This window comes from Bradysia coprophila, unplaced genomic scaffold (genome assembly GCF_014529535.1).
Source record: "Bradysia coprophila strain Holo2 unplaced genomic scaffold, BU_Bcop_v1 contig_24, whole genome shotgun sequence".
NCBI lineage: Eukaryota > Metazoa > Arthropoda > Insecta > Diptera > Sciaridae > Bradysia > Bradysia coprophila.
Genome location: NW_023503501.1, coordinates 654,548 through 675,957, shown reverse-complemented (window position 1 = coordinate 675,957; position 21,410 = coordinate 654,548). Strand labels below are relative to the sequence as shown.

Sequence of the window (21,410 nt, the reverse complement as noted above, 5' to 3'; positions counted from 1 at the left end):
ACAAAAAAAAGACTAAATAGTAGCCTAAATTTGTAACTAAACTTGTTCAACGTTTTGTAAATGGAATATTCCTCCTACAAAATGTGAAGAAATGACCAATCCCTGTAGAAACAATAGCTTCCTATCTGTTCGTCATTTCTTCAAGGAACTCGACGTTTCTTCAGAAAGTCATGGTTTTTTTTTCTTGTTGTAAGTGTGTATTTCACACACTTTCGTGTGTGCACAGAAAGTGTGTAAAGTACACTCTTTTAAAAAGTTTTTACACACAATGTGTAAAATACACGCTTAAGAAAGCCCGTGATGCAACTGTCAACTATTATATGGATAATTCCATCCTTGTACGCTATTCAGGTTTTAGGTGGATTCTACCTGTGTTTCTATTGAAGAAAATTATAAAATAAAAAGTTTCTAAGTCATGTTTGTCTGGTGTATAAGCAGAATGTGATGTAAGAAAATCGGATTGTTCGTTTTTGGAGTCGCCTCGTTTTATGAGGCCTTGTCATGTGCTATATGTACGCAAATCAATTGTATCGTGATGTAGCAAAGTAGCATATTATTAGCGGTTGGCAATACAATAAATAATAAAAAAATGTTTGAACTGCAGTGACTAAAAACTTTATTAAGTAAACTCTATTGCTGAACAAGAATTAGTTGGTAATCGGTAGTAGTACCACTTCTTTTGTATTCAAACTATTCCGGTCTGACCAATCGAAATGTTCTGAAAGCTTGTGTCGTTTCTACCAAAACTGATTAAACTTGTTGAATCAAACTGAATTAGTATTGTGAGATAGGATGCCGTTGCGCCGACGATCTACAATTGAAGTTAGTTTATTACGATGGTAACTATATTTTGAACGTGCTCGATTTAAAGCAAAAAGTTCTCCCTTAGAAAACGACTGACCAAATTACCATTCCTCTAAAATAGAAAAACTTGGAACGATTTATATTACCGAAAACAGAAGTGTCCAATCGAAAGCAAACAATTTGCATGAAGCTTCTGGTATCCGATGCTTCAATTGTTGAGAAAAGAGCATTAGCTGGAAAGAAAACATTTACATTGTGCGGACAACTTAACATTGCATTGCAGCCATACCCTATCGATAATGTCAGAATTGTTACAATGATTGATAAAATTGTGGAGTAGCAAACCAGTTCTCTGTCCCTGGAAAAATGTTACTTTCGTTGGTGCCTCATGCGTTTCAAGTTAGTGTTTATTATACCTCGTTTCGCATTGTGCTACCCGCCCACAACATAACAACAATGTACAGATCATAATAAATCGACCACACAGTGTGGAGCAAGGACATTTCAATAGACGCCTCATCAATGTTTGTCCAGCTCCATGCCTTGTATAAACCGTATAAGCTTACTACGGAAAAAACAAAGCTTCCGGCTACGTTACACATAACCTTTTCGGAGGAAAAAAATTATTAAATGAATGAATGTCGATACGACAGTCACTTCTTTCCAGTATTTTACCTGAAATGAAAAACAGAAATTAATTGTTTCAATGATGTCGTTGAGCTTGTCGTGTAGCCGAGACAGCCGCATTACATGCAGCACCGTCTCGTCTTTAGATGTATGGATGACTTTTATCGTCCCATTTCTCGGCGATATCAAACTGTGAAAATGTGTAACGGGAACTTGATCATTGATAGAAGTCCTTCATGTGACCGGAACAGATTGTTTCAAGAAATGCGTCACTTGATCGTGATAATAGTTTTCATGAATGTAACGGATGGTAATAATCGAACGTTATTAGTTTTGGGTTGAGCGTTAAAAATAATTTCATTTACCAATATTTCCATCTAATTGGTACCAATTTGATGAAAATAACGGTAGCGAGAATTAAAATATTTGTAAAAGGAAAAATTCCAATGGTCGTCGATCAAAAAATATTGGTCGAATATAATTTCCCGAATGTAACACTTGAGTGACCTACAGCCTCGGGTGACAATCTACACATCTAAGGACTAAAAGCGATAGATATGCTCTTTTAGGCACCAGATGTGTAGATTGTCACTCGAGGTCGCATACAACGTTTTTCGCAAAAAATACAACTGAAATTTTACTGAGCAAAATACAAGTCTTGGTCAATCGATGCCTTAGAAGAATACTGAGAATACACTGGCCAGAAAAGATTTCAATGGAGTTGTGGAATCTAACCAAATTCGAGAAAATGAAAGTGATGATCAAACATTGTTGTTTTTGTCAGTAGATGTGATGCCGCTATCGCTTGTTTCATAACCACATCATTCAAAAGGTTCATGAAAATCGGTTACATCACTAGTGACGAAAACCAAATATAGAAAAACAGAGAGAAAAAGACCCATCGAGGTTTGGGTGACGCAAGAAAAAGTTCGCTTTTCGTAGCGCCGTTGCAGAAATGCTTTTCCATATATGAGAATTGATATTGACCTTATTTTCTCCATGACAAAATGATGTTTTGTTGACGCTCCATCTGATGACAGTTCGGGGTAAAAAATAGTTATTTTCATATAGTTCAGACAGGGGATAAAATAGGCATTTTCTCCACCGGACTGGAAACTTGGTTTTCCTTTTGAAAAATGATGTAACAAATTGATGTTTTTGTACTACTTTAGGGTTGGGTAATGTTGGGTAATAAATCAAATTCTAAGTTAGATTTCTATCTTAATCGGACAATGACTTATTCCTACAGCAATCCATTCAGATTTTATCACATTTCAAAATGTATGGTACTAAAGGCTAGTACACAGATCGTGAAAAATGAACCCATGGAAAATATGACATAAAATGGACGAGTTATTTGTCAAATATTTTGCAAGCTCTGTGTAAAACACTGGGCTCATACATTTTCTAGCATATTTTGCAGGGGTCGAATTTGCATGCATTTTCACAAACTGTGTACTCATATAACGATTTTTATTTTTATTTCGTTTTACCAACATTTTCATCAAATTGGCACCGATTTCGGCTTTGTAGTGGTAAAATGATTTAGAAATTGGTGAAAAATTGCATTGGTAGCCCGGGAAAAAAATAGTGCCTCGAGTATAATTTCCCATTTCAAAATGTTCAAAAATCTTAATAATGAAAATCATAATGATCACTGACCGTAAATTTTCGTTCAATTTTTTGAATCGCAACTTTACATTCAACAGTAAAAATGTGAATATTCCCAGCAAAGCACCGAACACTGTATTAACAGTAACATAGGACAAAACGAATCCCGATACGAAAAAAATGCCAATAAAATTTCTGCAGATGTATGCAGCGAGCGCGATAAATAGTAACGAAATGAACAGTTGAACTTTTACGAAGATGCCACTGTACATTTCATGATCTGAGTAGTTTACGGTTGCACCCATAGATTTTATCTGAAAATAAAATTGTCGTTTAAATGCACTCATCAGACTTTTAGGTTCTTTTTTTATATTTTTGAGTCGTGATGAAGAACATACATTTGAATAGTTTTGAATAGAGATTTTTTTAACTACATCTGGCAAAGCCATTTTTTTGGAAAATTACTGAATTTTGTCTCATAAAACCTCATCGTGCGGTTCAGGACTGGCTGGATGACTTTCTCATTTTTGTATAAAGGTTTCAAATTGTTAGGCGTTTCAAAATTTATTTGTATGCATCGTACAGTAGCCAGTCCACCAATGTCCGGTCTTATTTTCAATAAACAAGCAAAATGTCTGTGACTGTTTAAAAACTCTTGACTGTCACAGAACATGTTTAACTGACTTCATTAGTAGGTATCAACTTTGAATTGATACAATTGTGAAATCTGAGTTGGGGAGTTTGGGTTAACAGAGAAAATATTTGGAGCCTGAAGAAATCAAAGAAGTCTCGTCATTTCTCTCGTTACGACCGAGTTATGTTTTCTTAAAACACACAATACATGCAATTGTCCACTAATAGATGTACCAAAAATTGATGTATCTTTGACGTCTGTCATACGATTGTCAATGCTAGGCGCAGTGCTATGGATAGACTCATACCTCAGTGTCGAATTCATCCATTTGTTGAAAGATACTCCAAGCCTTTCGCCGATTAAGCAAATTGATTAAAAGATACAGACAATTCAATATCAAACCAATTCGCAATAGTAAAGTGGATCCCAAACTTAATATAGATATGTTGAAGAAGGAATTGACCAATGACAAAGCCGTCAGTGAAACGATCACAATGAATTGAACAGCGACAATGCACCAATCCATCCTTGTTAGGTATATGTGTTGGTCAGGCTTTTCGTTCAAATTAGCGCTAAACTGAAACAATCCCATTGTCCTTAAAAGATGATACAGCGGTCGTAGGACACCGAAGATGCTTTTAGTTTTCTTAGTCGGTATAATGAGCGAAAACATATTGACGAAGCTTCACAAACTAATAATATTAAAATGAAATGAACATCTTGATGTGCTCTAACGTCGAACTAATTAAAAAAATAATTAATTTAATTGGAAGGTAGAATGGATTGCTTGTTGTTTTATTCATATCTCAAGATATCATCAGATAAAATGACAGTTCGTAAAAGTTGTTTTACATGCATCTGCACCGAAAAGCGTGTGTTTCGTCAATCATGCACCTTACCTAACAAGGGATAAGAAATTGAAAAGTCCAATTTTCGTGTGAATTTGGTTGATCCGAGGCGAAGCCGAGGTTAATTTACACACGAAAACTTCTATCCCGAGTTTTGTAATGGATTTGACGTGGCAGTCCAAAGTACTTGAAATGAGATGAAAGAACGGTTTTCGAACAGCAGTCATGGTTAGTGTTGTACTTACCTCGACTGAAATGTCACGTTTTCGCGTGATTACGGACCTCGGTTTCACCCCAGATCAATAAATTTCACGAAAAAACTAGACTTCTTAACCTTTCCGTCCTAGTTATGTAAATATCTGTTGACTTCCTAGTGACTTTGTCGCTTAATTCAGACACACAGAGAAAACGTTGTTCTTAACTTTATGTTAAGCGGCTTTTTAGTGAATTCTATTCCAGAGCGAATGCCTCAAACAAAAAAGCCTCTTGCTCTGAGTACATATTATGTCTCAGTCTATAAACAAATCTACCAGCAGTTTTAACTCTTATGAGCGAATTTTCTTATATATGCCTGACTTCATTTTTGCAGCAGCGCTTCAATATAATCAACAATATTGAAAGCTGCTGAAAGTGTTCAATTTTGCTAAAGTAGTATTTCCCTGTTTGCCAAAGGTAGACTGTAGAAGCTGAATACACTACAGTTTCTATGTTAGATAATAACATATCAATTCAAATATTTAGCACTTCGTTTGAAAGTCATTGAAACCACGCAATAAATGTGGAGCTCTTTTATGCGAGCGTATCCCCAACCATTTCAATATCTATCCGATCGAATGTAATACACACTGAATGGTATTATAATGTTTGACTGTAAGAACCCATTCCCAGAAATTGTATTTCCCCATTGAGCATGAGGTAACTCTGTGTAATATTTATATATATACGTAGATACCCTCTTGTGCCACATATGAATCCACACGTACATTTTAGGAAAGCTTTTATTGGGTTTCGTCACGTCGCTTTATCGGTTCGGCTGTGCTATATAATATGTCACGGAAATGGGAAACATTTCTAATTAATTTTGTTGAATAAATTAATTTTGAATTATTATACGAAAAGAGATAGTTCGACGATATTGACAACACGTGTGTATCGTATCGTTGTAGATTTCCTTTCCACCAAGGTATTCGCGTTCGTAAAGTTTAACATTTACAAGTAAAGTTACACGTTTTAGCAGCTTTATTTCGATTTTATGTCTGACTATACTATACGATTGTGTAGACGTAAAGGAAGTCGACAGTTTCCATATATTAAATGTATTTCTGGCAAATTTTGAATTTCCTGTGATATAAGATGTATCAGATCTACATGATCCGGAATTCAATCGGATTACAAAATTGTTCACATTTTCTTAATCTCACGATAACTTGAACAAACGTTGATTTAAAGACATTATGGGAACTATTCTCGACCATATATGATATTCTAACTACAGTCAATCTACTATAAGGAAAACTCATAGATGTTTCCTCTTTCGAGGATGAATATTGAATGAATTTATTTGCGAAGTGTGCCCAGTATTTAAACCCCTAAATGGGTAACTATGATTCGATATAATTCAAATGAGTGCTGTGATTGGAATCACCACACACATTCCCTCTTAAATTTTTTCTTTCCCTTTTTTCTTTTACTTAATCGGAGACATCGAGTAGTTCGTCCTCGAGTTCTTTATGTCGATTTACGAGTAATTCTTCATGTACCGCTATGTCCAAAAGGTCTGCTTCCAATTCCAAATTGACCATATCGGACCATTGTTGGGTGGGTTCATTCACAGGTGGAATTGTGATCATTGATTCGGTAGTATGAGAACTTGGGTGTCCATTCTGTATGGGTTCAGTCGATGTACCATTTAAAGACTTTGAAGTTACTGTAGCCGATGTTGATGCCTTCTCCAAACGTCTTTGTGCCCGATTCTTTCCAGATGGTGGTGGTATGTATGAGCAAACTGCAGGTCCGGGACAATCGCCAACAGGGGTTGCAGGACCATGAAGCTTATGTTTAACACATACGCGACGTTGTGGGGAACGATTGTATATCTTTTGTAGCAATTGTCGTTTTGCTGGAACTCTTGGAGTATTTAACGTGTTTTCTGATGGTGCCGCAATACGCCTCTGTTTCGATGATTGACGATGTTCGATACGATTGAGGTTCTGCTGCGATAGTTGTAGAGAGTTCCTTATTGCCATCAATTCTTGGAGTATCATATCGTTGTTGCAACGATGCTCAATCCGGTTGAGGGCTTGTTGGGATAACTGAATGGAATTTCGTATTGCTACGATTTCAGTTAATATTGAGTCCAACGGGGTGTTGGATATTATTGGTTTTGTATGTGAAGTCATTTTAAAGTTTCAATTTTTCTTTTTTGTAATTTTTAATTCTAACTTGTTTCTTCAACAAGAGCTTCAAAACGAATGCGATAGTTCTGTGCAAAAACATGGTATTTATTGGCAAAAACCTGGTTACTTGACCAATTTTTCAATTGAATCTAGCAGTTCGTTTTACTTGGTAGAGTGATTTCTGCCTCTATGACGACTTTGATTTGTTTGAATTGAAATGTCGTTATTGGGTTGAGAATTCATTCGACAGGTTGTTTTTACTTTACACGGAATGTTGTTTGAAATACTTCAAATGATTTTTTGATAGTACAACACATTCCGGAAGGATGTAATTTCGTTTTTTATTGCCTTTGTCTTCGAAAGTTTGTTATTTTGAAATTTTGTGTCTGATTAGATTGGTAACAATCTAATAAGATTTGGTTCGAGAATTTGTTATTTCGAATTTTAGATCTGTTTAAATTTGGCAGGAATTGTAAAACAGAGTGTGTCAAAAATGGTTAAATTTTGAACTTTTATTTCGGATGAAGATGGATTTTTTCCGACGTTGGAAGAGAGGTTGTGTTTCCAACTCTTAATTTAATTTGAATTTATTTCAGATCAAGAGATCGAACAACCTCATAATTTCACGAAATGACTTTGTCATTTTGTTTGAAATCATAATCGTAAGCGTTGTTTGTTGTCTGAAATCATTCGTAGGAAACGTTTGAATTCATGTCGTACTGCCTTTGTTTTGCAGGGATACGCACTGCACGAAATGTACTTTTGTTTGTATGGTGATATTTGTCTGTGGTAGCAGGCTTTAGGCAGTAGAATTTTTATGTACATTCCGACTGACATTACTTTACTCAATGATTTTGGGTCAATGAGTTTAATTTGAACCGATCGGAAGATTTTGGTCTTCCAGGCGCCAGTGGTTTTTGGTTCAGAATATCAGATTTTGTAGGTTTAGGTCATTCGTGAACTTGAAAGTGCTATGTGCTAATCTCAAGGGTGGTAAATTTATACACGATGACTTGCGTTATGTTCTGTGATGGTAAGAACTTGTGAAACTAAGTTACATGGAAAAAGGTTGTGTTATCGCACAGTGGATAACTCATTGGATCAATTTCCATGTATCAAGTATTTTCAATTACAACAGTAAGAAATTAAAAGTTTCAATCCTCGACACGATTCGTTTTTGCTAAACGGTTCCGTCGTTTAAGAGTTAAGTTGTTTAAGGCTTTGACTCTAGATGGATAGGCGCATAGCTTAATTTGCGAAACGCTGAGCCGGGTGATTGGACTAATGTTTGACGATTAGTGATTGTCACAATTTGTTTAGACGATTGTAATGAGGTAATATTTGATTTGTTTCGTCAGAAGAATTTTTAGGTTATTTTATTCCGAAAAATTTTTTTTAATTTTGAAGTGTTGAAATATTCGTTAAACTTTTAAAGTTTGTACGGAAAACGTGCAGACCTTATCTCCATCACAACGATGTCTCGCTCCTGTCACAGCATTACCTGGTTGTACCGTAGTACGGGCGGAACGTACATCTCAATTTCGATAAATCGAAATTGGTGATGGTGGTATAGATAGGTTATAATTATTACGTTTTCCATGAATAATTCACGAAAAGGGTATTCTCTGATCGAACGATTTAGTTTCACTAAATGTTGATTTAAAATTTTTAAGAAAATGGTTGTGAAACCATATTTCTGGGCCAAAAAGATTATTTTTTTGGTTGACTGTAGTTCTCGTAACTGAGTGGTAAAGTTATGGTTATATTGTCGACAACATTTTAGCCAAAATATTTGTGCTAAAATTAAGTCTTAATCTAAGTTTACTTTTTGAGCTTAACTAGTGGCGTAACCTAGTTTTATGCTTAAAAGTACAATTTGTTACTAAATTTTGAATTGGTTTTCATAATTGAAAAACACAATTTTAGAATGTTGTCGACTTCGTTATATTTTGACGACTGTAGTGCTTGTGTGGGCATTCTTATTTATTATTGGTACAGTCCACTGAACGTTTGTTACGAACAGTGCAAATTGGTTTATTGTGCAAATTTGGTCTTTAATTTTTGATTTCATTGCTATTTCTAGCTGAAATTGTTAAACTTTGTTCAGAGGTATTTTAACGTGAACTTTAGTCGGGGTCACCAATTATATGGGAGCTATTCTCGACCATATATGATATTCTAACTACAGTCAATCTACTATAAGGAAAACTCATAGATGTTTCCTCTTTCGAGGATGAATATTGAATGAATTTATTTGCGAAGTGTGCCCAGTATTTAAACCCCTAAATGGGTAACTATGATTCGATATAATTCAAATGAGTGCTGTGATTGGAATCACCACAACATCATAAAAGAGTTTTGAACATTTTATGATAAAATTATAAAATTACTAATGTCAGCGCTACATATTTTTTGTCAACCAACTTCATTACTATGACCTCGACTATGACATTTCATGGATATTTACAAAAGTGAAGTTGAAGTAGTTCGCCGAAAAATAATTTTATCTCCAAAAAAGAATTTAGGACCCTCAGTTAGACTGAATTTAAAAATTTCCACCAAAATAGATTAAGGAATTTATGTCCGTTGACAGGTGGATTGTCACCGGTTTATGATGGGTTTTGATTTTTGCCACACGTTATTGACGATTTCAAGATATTTCAATTGGGACATTGCAATGTGTTAATTTCAAACCCCACCAAAAATCCTTACCGAACGAGCCAATCTTAATCTATTCTATTCAACTATCTTCCGAATAAAACAAAAATCTGATGAAATGTAAACTCGATTTTTATGCAGGGCACTCCAGATACGATACCAAAGTCAGCACCTATTATTTTATTTACACTTCGTCCAAATTTCGGTCTCAATATTTTTGGATAAGTTAAATTTGCTGTTCATTCCAGTTTGTGAAACTGTTTGAGATGGCTGAGCAGTCTGAATTTCGGATAATATGAAGAAATAGTATATTACTTCCGAGGTTCCAAGTTGATTATTTGATAAGTGGGGTGTTACAGCCCGACCCGAAGGGGAGGGCTGTATTCCCCACTTGTCAAATAACAACTTGGAACCTCGTAAGTACAATGCTTTACGTGATTAGGCAATGTAAATGAAAATGAAACATGCCGTAACACGTAAAAATAAATAACATTTCCAGAGACTGTGTGAGGAGTCATAGAAGAAATTCACATTGAAATTCGTGGATTTTTAGAGACAGGCTACTGAGACCGTGTGAGTGGTCTATAAATCGAAAATATTATTTTCTTAAATTTGGTTTTGATTTTGTAAGGAATTAATTGGAAATATTTTTTAAGGCCGTTAGAGACCGAATGAAGGGTCTACAAATCAAAAATATTTTTTTCGTGAATTTCGTTTGGTTTTTGAAAGGGATTAATTGGAAATATTTTCTGAGACCGTATTCATAGACGATATTTTTATAACAGTTTATAACAGTTGAAAGTGTTTTTTCGCTGATATCTTTCTAAACTTCCAAGAGCCCCCCTCCACTTCTTATTTCAGAAAATTGGTTTTTTAGTCATAATTACATCATCGTACAAAAAAAATCGGAACCCAGAAGTAAATATTTTCTGGCTACGGCCCTGCGAAATCGAGACGCAACATACATACGTATGCAAAAATAATTCTCGTGCGATACGAATTCACACACATGCTGTGATTGAGTGTTTTCTCTCCATATGATGAACACAATTTTATACGCTTTATGATACGAAAAACAGAAAAAACAAAAAGAGCAAAAAGAAAACGAGAGAGTTAGCTGCATAGTTAGTATACATCAATTCAAAACAGGTCGCATGCGAGTAAAACATCATCTATATCCCTAGACCTGTTTACAAGGTCTCCTCAGAGAGAACTAAAAAACTATGGTTTCCGATAACAGTTACTTGCTACACTTGGATTGAAACCACGAAATTACAGTATACGCGTGGTATACGAATTCACTTATATACTGTGATTGAGTGGTTTCAATCCTATGATGCACACAATTTTACACTCGTCACACCATGAAATACACAAACAACCAAATATAATACACACGACACACCGTTCAAGGTTGAACTTGAATGTATAGAAGAAGAATGAGAATAAAAACGAGACCGAGAATACGCGATATAAAGCCGAACGAGTTGGTCGTTCGATGTGCATCACACTACTCGTTGATACGGAGAGTAAGCTCCGCCTTCGTATCTTTCTCTCTTTGACGAATAACATAAACAAACTCCACCATTAAGGAAAACATCGCCTGGATCCCTAGACCTGTAAATGACTATGCGTAAATAACTATGCGAATTCCACAATCCACTGTATCGACGTTAACATACATACGCATACATAACGTCTTGTCATAATGTGGTGGCGCATGTGGAATGTACGGATTTAGAGTGTTCGGTCTTATAATTCATTTTTCGTATAATAAATTAATTCAACGCATATAAATTGATAATTCATGATTAATCATTAAAATTATTATTGATTTCAGTTCTCACCAAGTGAAAAATGTTATTATAACAATGTAATGAAAAAAGAAAAGGGGAAAGTTGCTGTTTTTATATATTACACACTTGTCACGAAGAAGTCGCGGCTTGCCGAGGCTGATAGTGACAAGTGTGTACTCTATTTTATAACATAAGCGAAAACGAGACAACAACATAGACCTGGAGTGTAATTTTTGAATTAAACTTCTAGTTAAGTAATTTTGACATCCGAACACCGCTCGTATGTGATTGATAAAATAATAAATGCCATAGTATGGCATTGCCATACTAAGCACAAAAACTTATGGTGTACATACTGCACGGAAAAAACGGAAAATGTCAATGTACGTCTGATTCGATTACGTGTGAGTCGCAAATACTACATCTCCTACGTAGTATGTAAATCGAAGTCGTGAAATTTAACGTCTAAATCGTACAATAAACGACTGAGTGAACCATTGGTTTTGTACATTGTAGTTGAGTGAGGACAAAACCAATGGTTCACTCAGCCGTTTATTGTACGATGTAGACGTAGAATTTTACGACTTACGAGACGTAGCATTTGCGCCCCACACGTAAAACGTGATCGACTCAAACGTACATCGACATTTTGTGTTTTTTCCGTGTACATTCCATTGGAATCACAGAATCAGTCTATCACATTTGTTGGTTATCACCGAGCCAACAAAATTGATCGAAGTATTTAGTCTTTTCAGTATCATTGCTCCAGTAAGTTTTGATTTTATCTGAAATGCGAAGGCGTTTGCGAAATTTAACTTAATTGTGAGAACTTCTGTCATGAACGCACGTCGATTGCAACAGGACATTTCGGATTATATTCGAATGACAAGGAAAGGTAGCGACTATTCGGAGGAATACAAAATTTGTTTTCGCAATATCCCGTTGAAATGTAAGATAAAGACAGGTTTATCCACGACCCTGCAAAGCTTTTTCTGGCGTGAGTGATCAATGATGAGCGTACGTCGATGTGATTGAACGTTGAAAGTGCGAAAGATCCATTACATATGCAATAATTGGCTGTCTACTTTCCGATAACCAAAAATATCTATTCAACGTCGACGATGATAAAATCATAATTTTTGCATCGATTGAATGGTTACAGTTTAGTCACACTTGCAGGTTTTACTACAAATATCTTCTAGGGCCAACCTTAGCAGTACAGAGGGAGCACGTTGTAAAACGTCTGTAACGTCCTTGGACGTGGCCCCATATCCATAAATGAAAAGATTAAAAATAAATTCCCTTAGGGATTACTGTTTTGGCTATAAGTTCAAGTAATCCTTGGGGTAATTGAAATTGAAAAAGATTCAGTCGCGTACTGGGAATCTAGATGATTTGGGATGGTGAGAAATATAGAAACAACAACAACATGAACCGGAAAAACGAAGCCACAAACTTTATTTCCTCCAATCAGTAAAATTTGGTTGATTCAACGCATTTTTTGAAAATCTTACTTCGTTTTATTCAGTTCCTTAACGATGCATTGGTGGCATTGCGATCACCCGGATAATATCCAGATGCATCAAACTGTATTAGAATAATCAAATATGTCGCTGTAGCTGCAACCATCTAGAGTAACAAACGATTTTCAAGTGTAACACGCAGTTGAAGGTAAAATTAAAAAAGTTTTCCGTTTACCGAATGAAACAGTGTCCAGTCAAACGAAAACAAGTTGCAGTTTGCATCGGGAATTCTGTGGTTTAATTGTTGTGAAAATGCTAGCAGCTGAAGGTGAATAGAGTGAGTGTTGTACGGGAAATGTTGTATCAAAGTCTTTTGAAATGTTAATTTCAATTCGACATACCCTTCCAACGATTTCAGCATTAAAACATTTGTTGATGGTTCGGTGCAACAGGATTCCGGTAAATTTTCCCTATAGATTTCGATGAACGTGTCGAAGTATTCGTATTTACTCATTATAACTATAATTAAGAAATGTGCCAAACCTCGTTTCTCATTGAATGTCCATTCCACAAAACTGCTATAACAAAACAGTAATAAAAAGCGGCCCACATCATCAGGACGATTGCCATACTAAATTGTTTATAGTCGTCTGCTGTCCGCGCAATCCAGCCGCGGTAACCACTGAACAAACCAAACACAGTGTACGAAAAGCACATTCCAACACATAGCATTACCTTGTGACGACATCAAGCTATTAAGATAATGCTTAGTTTCCTCTTACCAAAAAAGTACTCCGTGTGAGAGACAAAATTGAATTTTTTTAATTTTATCTTTGTTTATTTGACAGCTTGCTCTCTCACGGCTCTCTCACGGAGTACTTTTTGTTGAGTGGACACTTAATTCCTTTCTCTCCAATCTAAATTTTCATTTTCACTCAACCTGAATTGAATAGCATTTGTTAACCATCAGTAAAATGTCGTTCAGCAAATCATGTAGAGCTGCCAGTCTCACTAAATTTTCAATTTTATCTCTTTTTGATGTTGCTACAATCTGGATGTTCCTTATTGAAAGACTGCTACATTTATAGGCTCGACTATGAAAAAGATAACGAGACTTTCCATTGCAATCTGGGTCGTTATGTCGGAAAAAATCATCCCGCTCTCTCGAAGGCTTTAGCGAAATCTGATAACAGAATGTTGTAGAGGGGAGAAAGTTTCCTGACAAAAAATTTATTCCGGTTTTAAAAACTGGTTTTGGTGAACAAAAACGCACGCTGGAAGCCATAAGCTCTTTCCCTAACTTCACGTTTAACTGGCCATTTCCAATCCGATTTAACTGGTACTATAAAGAGCTTAGACCTATTGATACCTGTAGATCAGCACTTAAAGCACCTACTTCTTTTTTCAAACGAAATGTTTGTCTTATTTGAGTACCATTTTCTGTCAAACAAGAATGCTGAAGTTATCTCTGAGTGAGTTCCTGACTTCCGATGTTCCAGAAGGTTCCTACTCGTTCCTGTTTAATAATCTTCATCCTGTGAAGCTCCACCTCGCACCCAACTCTAAAACTCATCGAATACGATAACTTAAATAAGATTTAAACTATTTTCGCCAGGATTTAGAAAGCTCGTAGGGTTAAAGTTTGCGTTGGACTGAAAACAAATTCTTCAATAGGTGAGCTTTACCTGTATCACCGGTTCATTACTGCTTGGAAAATAAATCTTCACCTCTCTGCATCATTCGTTTGCCAATTCTTCGAGAGAGAGCGGAACGCCATAACGACCCGGACTATTGGTAATTCATAACACACCTGAAATTTTCATTGAGGACACAAAATCTTGACTTTATGCTATACAAAAAGAAGAAGTAGATGGACAATACGGCCGCGAAGGCGGCATTCGTTAAGAAGTACGATGGGAATATGAAGACAAGCACATCCATTTCGTAGAGATCCTTGTAGATCCAAAATGAAATCACGTTTAACACTAAAAATATCACCATCCAAGTGACTACGTAAACATTCACAACTAATTTATTGCGCTTGTAATTCTGTTGCGATCCAAGCTCTTTCATCTGATTAAAGAACAGCTTAAAGTGTAAAGTCAGAACTGTAAACGACACATTTAATCACCTGACCATCGAACATCTGGCATTGGTCAAAAATGTGGAAAATGTTGAATCGATTGTACAAATCAGCCGAAAGGCACAGAATTCCGTTCACTAGTCCGAATGTCAGTAACGTCCTGGTTCCGAGTATCACTAACGGTGATACAATGTCACTGGCCAATAAATTGTGCTGTATGTTAATGTACGCAAACGAACCGTACACGGCCATATGGACGACAAATACAATGAAATCAATCAAGGTGAAATAAACTTTGCTACTTTTGCTATTCATCTGAATTTTCACGGAAAACGGGAAAAATCCAATTAAACGTCCAATCAAATATAAAGGTCGAATGACACCGTATATGCAATTGACGTGCTTTTCGGGTGATTTAATTGAAAACATTTTAATTTTTACAACGGTCAGTATATTTCGAAGTATACGTTCTGGAAGAGGTATGTTGACCGAATAAAAAAAAATTTGTTCGAAACGTGTGGTACTAAGCTGGCATTACATTTCGGTCTCTCGTTCGAGTTAATTATCCGATGGATAATATCCACATTTATCGAGTAATTATTTATTCTGGGAACACCATTTACATCATTGTTGAAATGATTAATGAGTAATGTGGTATATGCTTTTCCGTAATCGACGTAATCGAGTATAATTTGAAGATTATAACATGAGTTTCACACCATAAAATACTGCAAATGATTGCAGGAATTAGTTCATCAATGTCGTGACACAACATACTGTGCTGCCATGAGAAGTTAAAGCTTTCACTCTAAATGTAATGGGTCACTCATATATCATGTTCCGAGGAGTGAGGCAGTGTGGAGTGAGACAGTGAGGAGTGAGACTAGCGTAAGAGCTCATACATTTTGTTTCAGTTTACACTTTTGTGTAACAGTGGTGAGGGGACTTTTGAAAAATGATGATCCTAGCTTGACGTGCTTTTAGAATAACCCCTAATCTTTAAACACTTGCTTCTATGTCAATCACATGTGACGGCCATCCAGGGACTATTTTCGGAGAGACATTTTCTTAGCTTTTCCTTTAAAATATTTTTGTGAAATTTTTTGAAAAATTCGTGAAAATGTAGGAAAGTTTGGGAAAATGTAAAAACATAAAATTAATTACCTTTCCAATGACACCTGAAGCGACCATGTACGTTTCGTATACATCGAGAACGACAGGCCCATCTGAGGCTTAGGTGCTGGGCTTACACCCTCCCATCTAATCTAATCTAAAATACATCGAGAAACTTTTGTAAGAAAAATATGAGTTTTCAGTCTTTTTCGGTTGCTGCAACTGCACATAACTCAGTGTTGATGAATATTAAACCCAATAAGAACCTGCTATATATGTATAAGACCCATGAAAGTACATGCAATTACTTTTCTTATTACACCCCACACGACCCTGTCCTAGAAAAATTTCTGTGAGAAAAGTGAATTTTTTCGATTTTTGATCACCTCCCACTTGCCACATAAGCTTCAAAGAAATTTTTTGAAAATAGTTTTCGCTTCAAGGAAGGGTCGAATACCTTTCTGGACACATATAAAAAATTCCACTGGAAATGGAAAATGCGTCCGATTTAGGTCGGCTGTTTTTCAACTTTCACCGCGCAGAATTGAGGAAATTTAAGGAAAATGCCAGGTAAAATGATGATGTTAATGTATGTTGAAATTCGGGAAAATGTTGGAAAATTCTGGAAAATGTTTGTCTTTGCTATAGACGTAATAAAAATCTTATTCAACTATCGCAGATTATCGACATAGTATTTTTTTATGTATGATATTCACCTTTCCGGCATAAATACAACGATAATACAATGAATTGAACGAAAATTCTTTCACGATCTTTTCCCATTCGAAAATGTTACCATTTTGTATATCCATCTAGCTACACCTAACGCAGATAAGTGCCCTTATTCAATAAATATCAAACAAGATAAATTCTATCCCCCTTTTACCATTTACTCTGCACATAATACAAGAAAACATTAAAATTGCTTTATGATGGCAATGTATCCGACCATTACAGCTATAATCCACCATTAGATATTATGACCTAAACCGAAAGAAATACAGGAGTTGGACAATTTATAACCCATTCATTTGTTGACATTATATGGTTTCAGGCTATGTATAGAGTAATGGAGTGTAGCGCGATATTCGGTACGTCCTTTTCCGTTCAATATAGATTCAGACATATGGCTGGGTCAGTAGTTGTTTCATTTCATGTACCCGACAATTGAATTATTGGCCAATAAAACTTCGCAAGGAAAACAAACTGTATTGCCTTTCATTGACCCTGCAGCAAAGAATTTATAGAACAAAATCTACCACATAAAACATATGTCTTTATGGACACTTCAGTTAATTTATTATATTGATAATGCGGATTATATGCTGAGGTATACTGAAATGCGTAATTCATCGTTAACTTTCGAACGGTAGGGTGTCATAATAAAAAAGAGACTCGTCCGAAAAACCTCTTAAAAATCCATTACATCGAAAATGTGCAGTTAATGCAATTAGTAAATAAATTGCACGTAGGAATTGGGTCAAGATTTTCACTTTGATGATAGATGATGATGTGTGACTCTGACTCAAATTTTGTGTTGTCACCCCTAGTCTTTAAATGCGATTGGTTGGTAATAGGATCAACTGACTATTGAAAGAAGCCTTGTTGAAATTTTCTTAATCAAATTTCCCAAAAATAGGCTCTTGGTGTATCGAGTGTCCATGAAGGGGGAGGACAATGTGTTGATTGATATTAATATGTAATGAAAATAAGTATGGAATCCACAAGGAACTAAATTTCCTATGTCTAGGAATTTCTTCACTTAGGGTGGTCCGAAATCGTGAACAAAGTAAAAAAAAATGAACTCACTTCTTTTCACTACTCTTAGTAGTTTTCAGGCCGTAGAAACCGTTTAAAATGAAAATTTTGTTCCAGGATACTGTTCATTGGTAAATTTCCTATTAGTAAAGCCATTTCACACTTGCTTGTAGGTTTATAGGGTGCCCCAAAAAATATAATGAAGAACATCAGAATTTAAAAACGTAAATTTTCAACGCAAATTATCAAGTAAGTGTAAGTGTTTATAGGAACTTTAACCGTAGAGGAAAAACATTTTTGGGGTCATGTTCGTATCTGGACATTAACCGATTATTATTTGACTGACGATAAACTAAAATAACTAGGTCCCACTACCTCTTGGGTCACCAGTGTGAAAATTTTCAAATTTGGATTGAAGATGATTTCGAAAAAAACATTTCACTCATTGCAGCGCATTTGAGTGAATGTATTATTGGAATCCCTCAATATTATCGTAGCGTTGGGGAAATAAAAGCAGTCCGTAATTAGAAAAGGTAGAATAACGTCTTTATTCAAGAACAGCAGAAGACAGAATGAACTAGAATTTTGACAAATGTTCCAAAGCTAAGTTGATTCATATTTATGTGAATGCTAGATTCATCGAGCATTTTAACACTCCTCCTCAATCACATAAGATGAATAAAATAAGTTTGATTATTCACGCTTAAACTCCGGCTTCGACACAGTTACGTTTCTCCTCCTTAACTCGTACGTCAACTTATTTTTCAGGCTAATAAAATTATTGTAAACTTCAAATGGCTCAAATCCTGTTTCATATTCTGTTGCCAATATATCTTCTTGCATCAATGGCTCAAGTTCTGTTTCACATTCTGTTGCCAACAATCATTTGGTCATCACCAATAACTCAAACTCTTCTTGTCATAATCGAAACGAAATGTTGTAAATGTGTCTCTTACTCTCCTCCTCATTTACACAACATTGATACTGTCATTTGGTATCTCATAGTCCATTAACGTTGCCATAGTCGAATCCGTATAGTCAATTTATATTTAATTCTTAAAACAGAAATTCTTCTCGAGAACATTCGTCATCCTCGCTTGAGCTTCCGCCATCGAAAATCGCGTTTGCATGTTGAGGACGTGACTGTTTTTTCTCCAACCATTCCTTATAATCCGCACAATGTTGCTTGACGTGACCTTTCTTGTCGCAAAAGAAACACATGACTTCACGTTTGAACGATGAAGAGCTGATTCTCAGGATCGATTCGTTGCTTGCTCCTTCTTTTCGTTCTTTCCGCCGTTTGTATTCATCGATTATCATTGAACACACTGTGGAAGATGTCAGTTCCTCATTACGGGATTCCAATATAGCTGCTAGACTGTTGTAGCTTTCTGGTAAAGATCCGATTAGTGTAGCGCTCAAGATAAACTCCGGTTTGAATTCTTCACCAAGAGCTAACAGCTTCTGAAACAATTCGTTCATTTGGTTAACATGATCTTCCACATCTCCATCTTCCTCCAGCCGTCTTGTCATGAGTTTCCTTAGGATCGTTACACGATTATTAGGGGAATCATTTTCGTGAAAATCTTTCAGTTTTGTCCATGCATCCTTGGCAGATTTGCAATTTCTAATGTGTTGTATTTGGTTGTCCTCAACACACAGTGCAATCACCGAATGAGCGTACTGATCGTTTTTAGTCCATGCTGCGGTAACCGGATCGGGCTTCGCATCTTCAATGACGGTCCAAATGCCTTGTCTCGTCATGTACATCTGCATCTTGTAACGCCAATTGAAATAATTATCCCCATTCAGTTTCGTTATCGCGTATTTAAATTCCATCGCAATTTTGATTCGTTCTTCACTATTTTTCTTTATTTCACTCTTCCTGGGCCCATAACCTATTGGAATCCCGCAATATTATCGTAGCGTTGGTGAAATAAAAGCAGTTCGTAATTAGAAAAGGTAGAATAACGTCTTTATTCAAGAACAGCAGAAGACAGAATGAACTAGAATTTTGACAAATGTTCCAAAGCTAAGTTGATTCATATTTATGTGAATGCTAGATTCATCGAGCATTTTAACATGTATTTCATGGACTGAATTTAGGGAATGGAGTGTTGAAATTGAAACACAAGAACCTATTAAAACAAATTTTCATATAAATTTGAACTAAACTTCTGTGGGAAAGCGAAGAGTTCATTTTCTAGACTTCGACTTATGAAGCGATTTATCCATAGGCATTTCAGGCGGTGGTAACGTGTGCTTTGGATTAGCTTCCGAAAGCTTTGAATTTGTTTTGGAATTCCATTAGAAAAGTGGAATATTTTGTTGGAGTATAAAAGCAGCTTAAAGCTCTCATAAGCACTATAATGCCGTACACAGTTTTTTTCGTAACATGGCAGTCAGAGAGTCGTGTATCCTCTAGTCCGCCGTTTTGGCATATTGTGTGAGCTCAGTCTGAACTGCTCAGACCTGTACCTGTACTCTACGAGAGCTAGACAACTATCCTACTCAATTCTAGGAGGTAAAATTTGTCGGTTTAAATGCATTTGAATTCTCTAATTACGCACCGTCTGAATAATAAATAAAACTTTGTCCTTAGAGTTTCGAGTAGACCATTTAAACGACAATATCCTTTCAACGAAAACATATTGAATTTTCATGTTGCCTGCCACACCTTTATCACATTCTAATAATTTTAATAATTTTTTTTTGATGAACACATAAACATTTTTTAATTGTATGTAATTGATTAATGGTTCGTTAGTGCCATTGGCTAAAGTGCATGCGTGATTACATACTCTAAAAAATAAAATGTTAATAGCTTGTATTGCACGGAAAATTCGTCAAATTCGACATTTGTTGTGTGCTGCATATATTTGCTGCAGACTGAATAATGTTCCCGTGTGTTGTATTACAATAAACATGTAATATGAATATTTTCAAAATATAGTTCCGGCAACAATATTATTCAGCTCGTAGGAATATTGTGAGGTTCCCAGGTATATATTTGCTGTGTGCTGAATTATATCTTCAAATTAGTTGTGGGATGTATTACTTAATTTTACCTGCATGCCGAATATTGACTAAATGGTACTATCGAACTATACCTGCATGCTGAATATTGACTAAATGAATAAAGTCGTCTGTATTTAGAATGGACTATGCAACAATAATTGTTTTAATGAAATAAAAGGAAGATCTCAAGAACATACGCATAAAGATGATTATCAAATCTAATTTTATTCCTTCATTTAAAGTTCTTTCTATTTTTACCGAATTAATATGCAATGATAATGTTACATTTATGTATTTCAATAGAAATTTTGACGAACGAACTTTTAAATCCATTTTCGGTGTTAAAGGCTTTTGAAATGTTAACAGAAATAGTTGGTGGTATTCAGCAATAAAAGATGGAATTTGTTTATGTACTGTCCGTTTGACAAGAGGATCGCCACGGTTCAGCAGGGGGTTTTGAACATTTGTTTTTTACACGTTGGCACACGTGCTCTTGTCAGATTCAAGATTCTGTTTACGAAGGTTACGCTGATTATACTTTGTGAAAAAGGCCAATACCTTGCAAATATGTCACATCTTGGACAGAATTTGACACTGCAAT

General features: G+C 35.7%; 2 long non-coding RNA genes across 2 annotated transcripts; both read right to left on the bottom strand.

The window, feature by feature from the left end:
- Nucleotides 1–705: 705 nt before the first annotated feature.
- LOC119077620 lies at nt 706–1,346 on the bottom strand. Its single transcript, XR_005087840.1, has 4 exons — nt 1,221–1,346; nt 1,094–1,162; nt 951–1,037; nt 706–811 (listed from the first exon to the last, which is right to left on the bottom strand). It is a non-coding gene; the product is annotated as an uncharacterized LOC119077620 (long non-coding RNA).
- An 11,492-nt stretch (nt 1,347–12,838) lies between these two features.
- LOC119077622 lies at nt 12,839–13,556 on the bottom strand. The gene is made up of 4 exons (XR_005087841.1): nt 13,381–13,556; nt 13,239–13,307; nt 13,073–13,159; nt 12,839–13,003 (listed from the first exon to the last, which is right to left on the bottom strand). It is a non-coding gene; the product is annotated as an uncharacterized LOC119077622 (long non-coding RNA).
- Between the last annotated feature and the right edge of the window lie 7,854 nt (nt 13,557–21,410).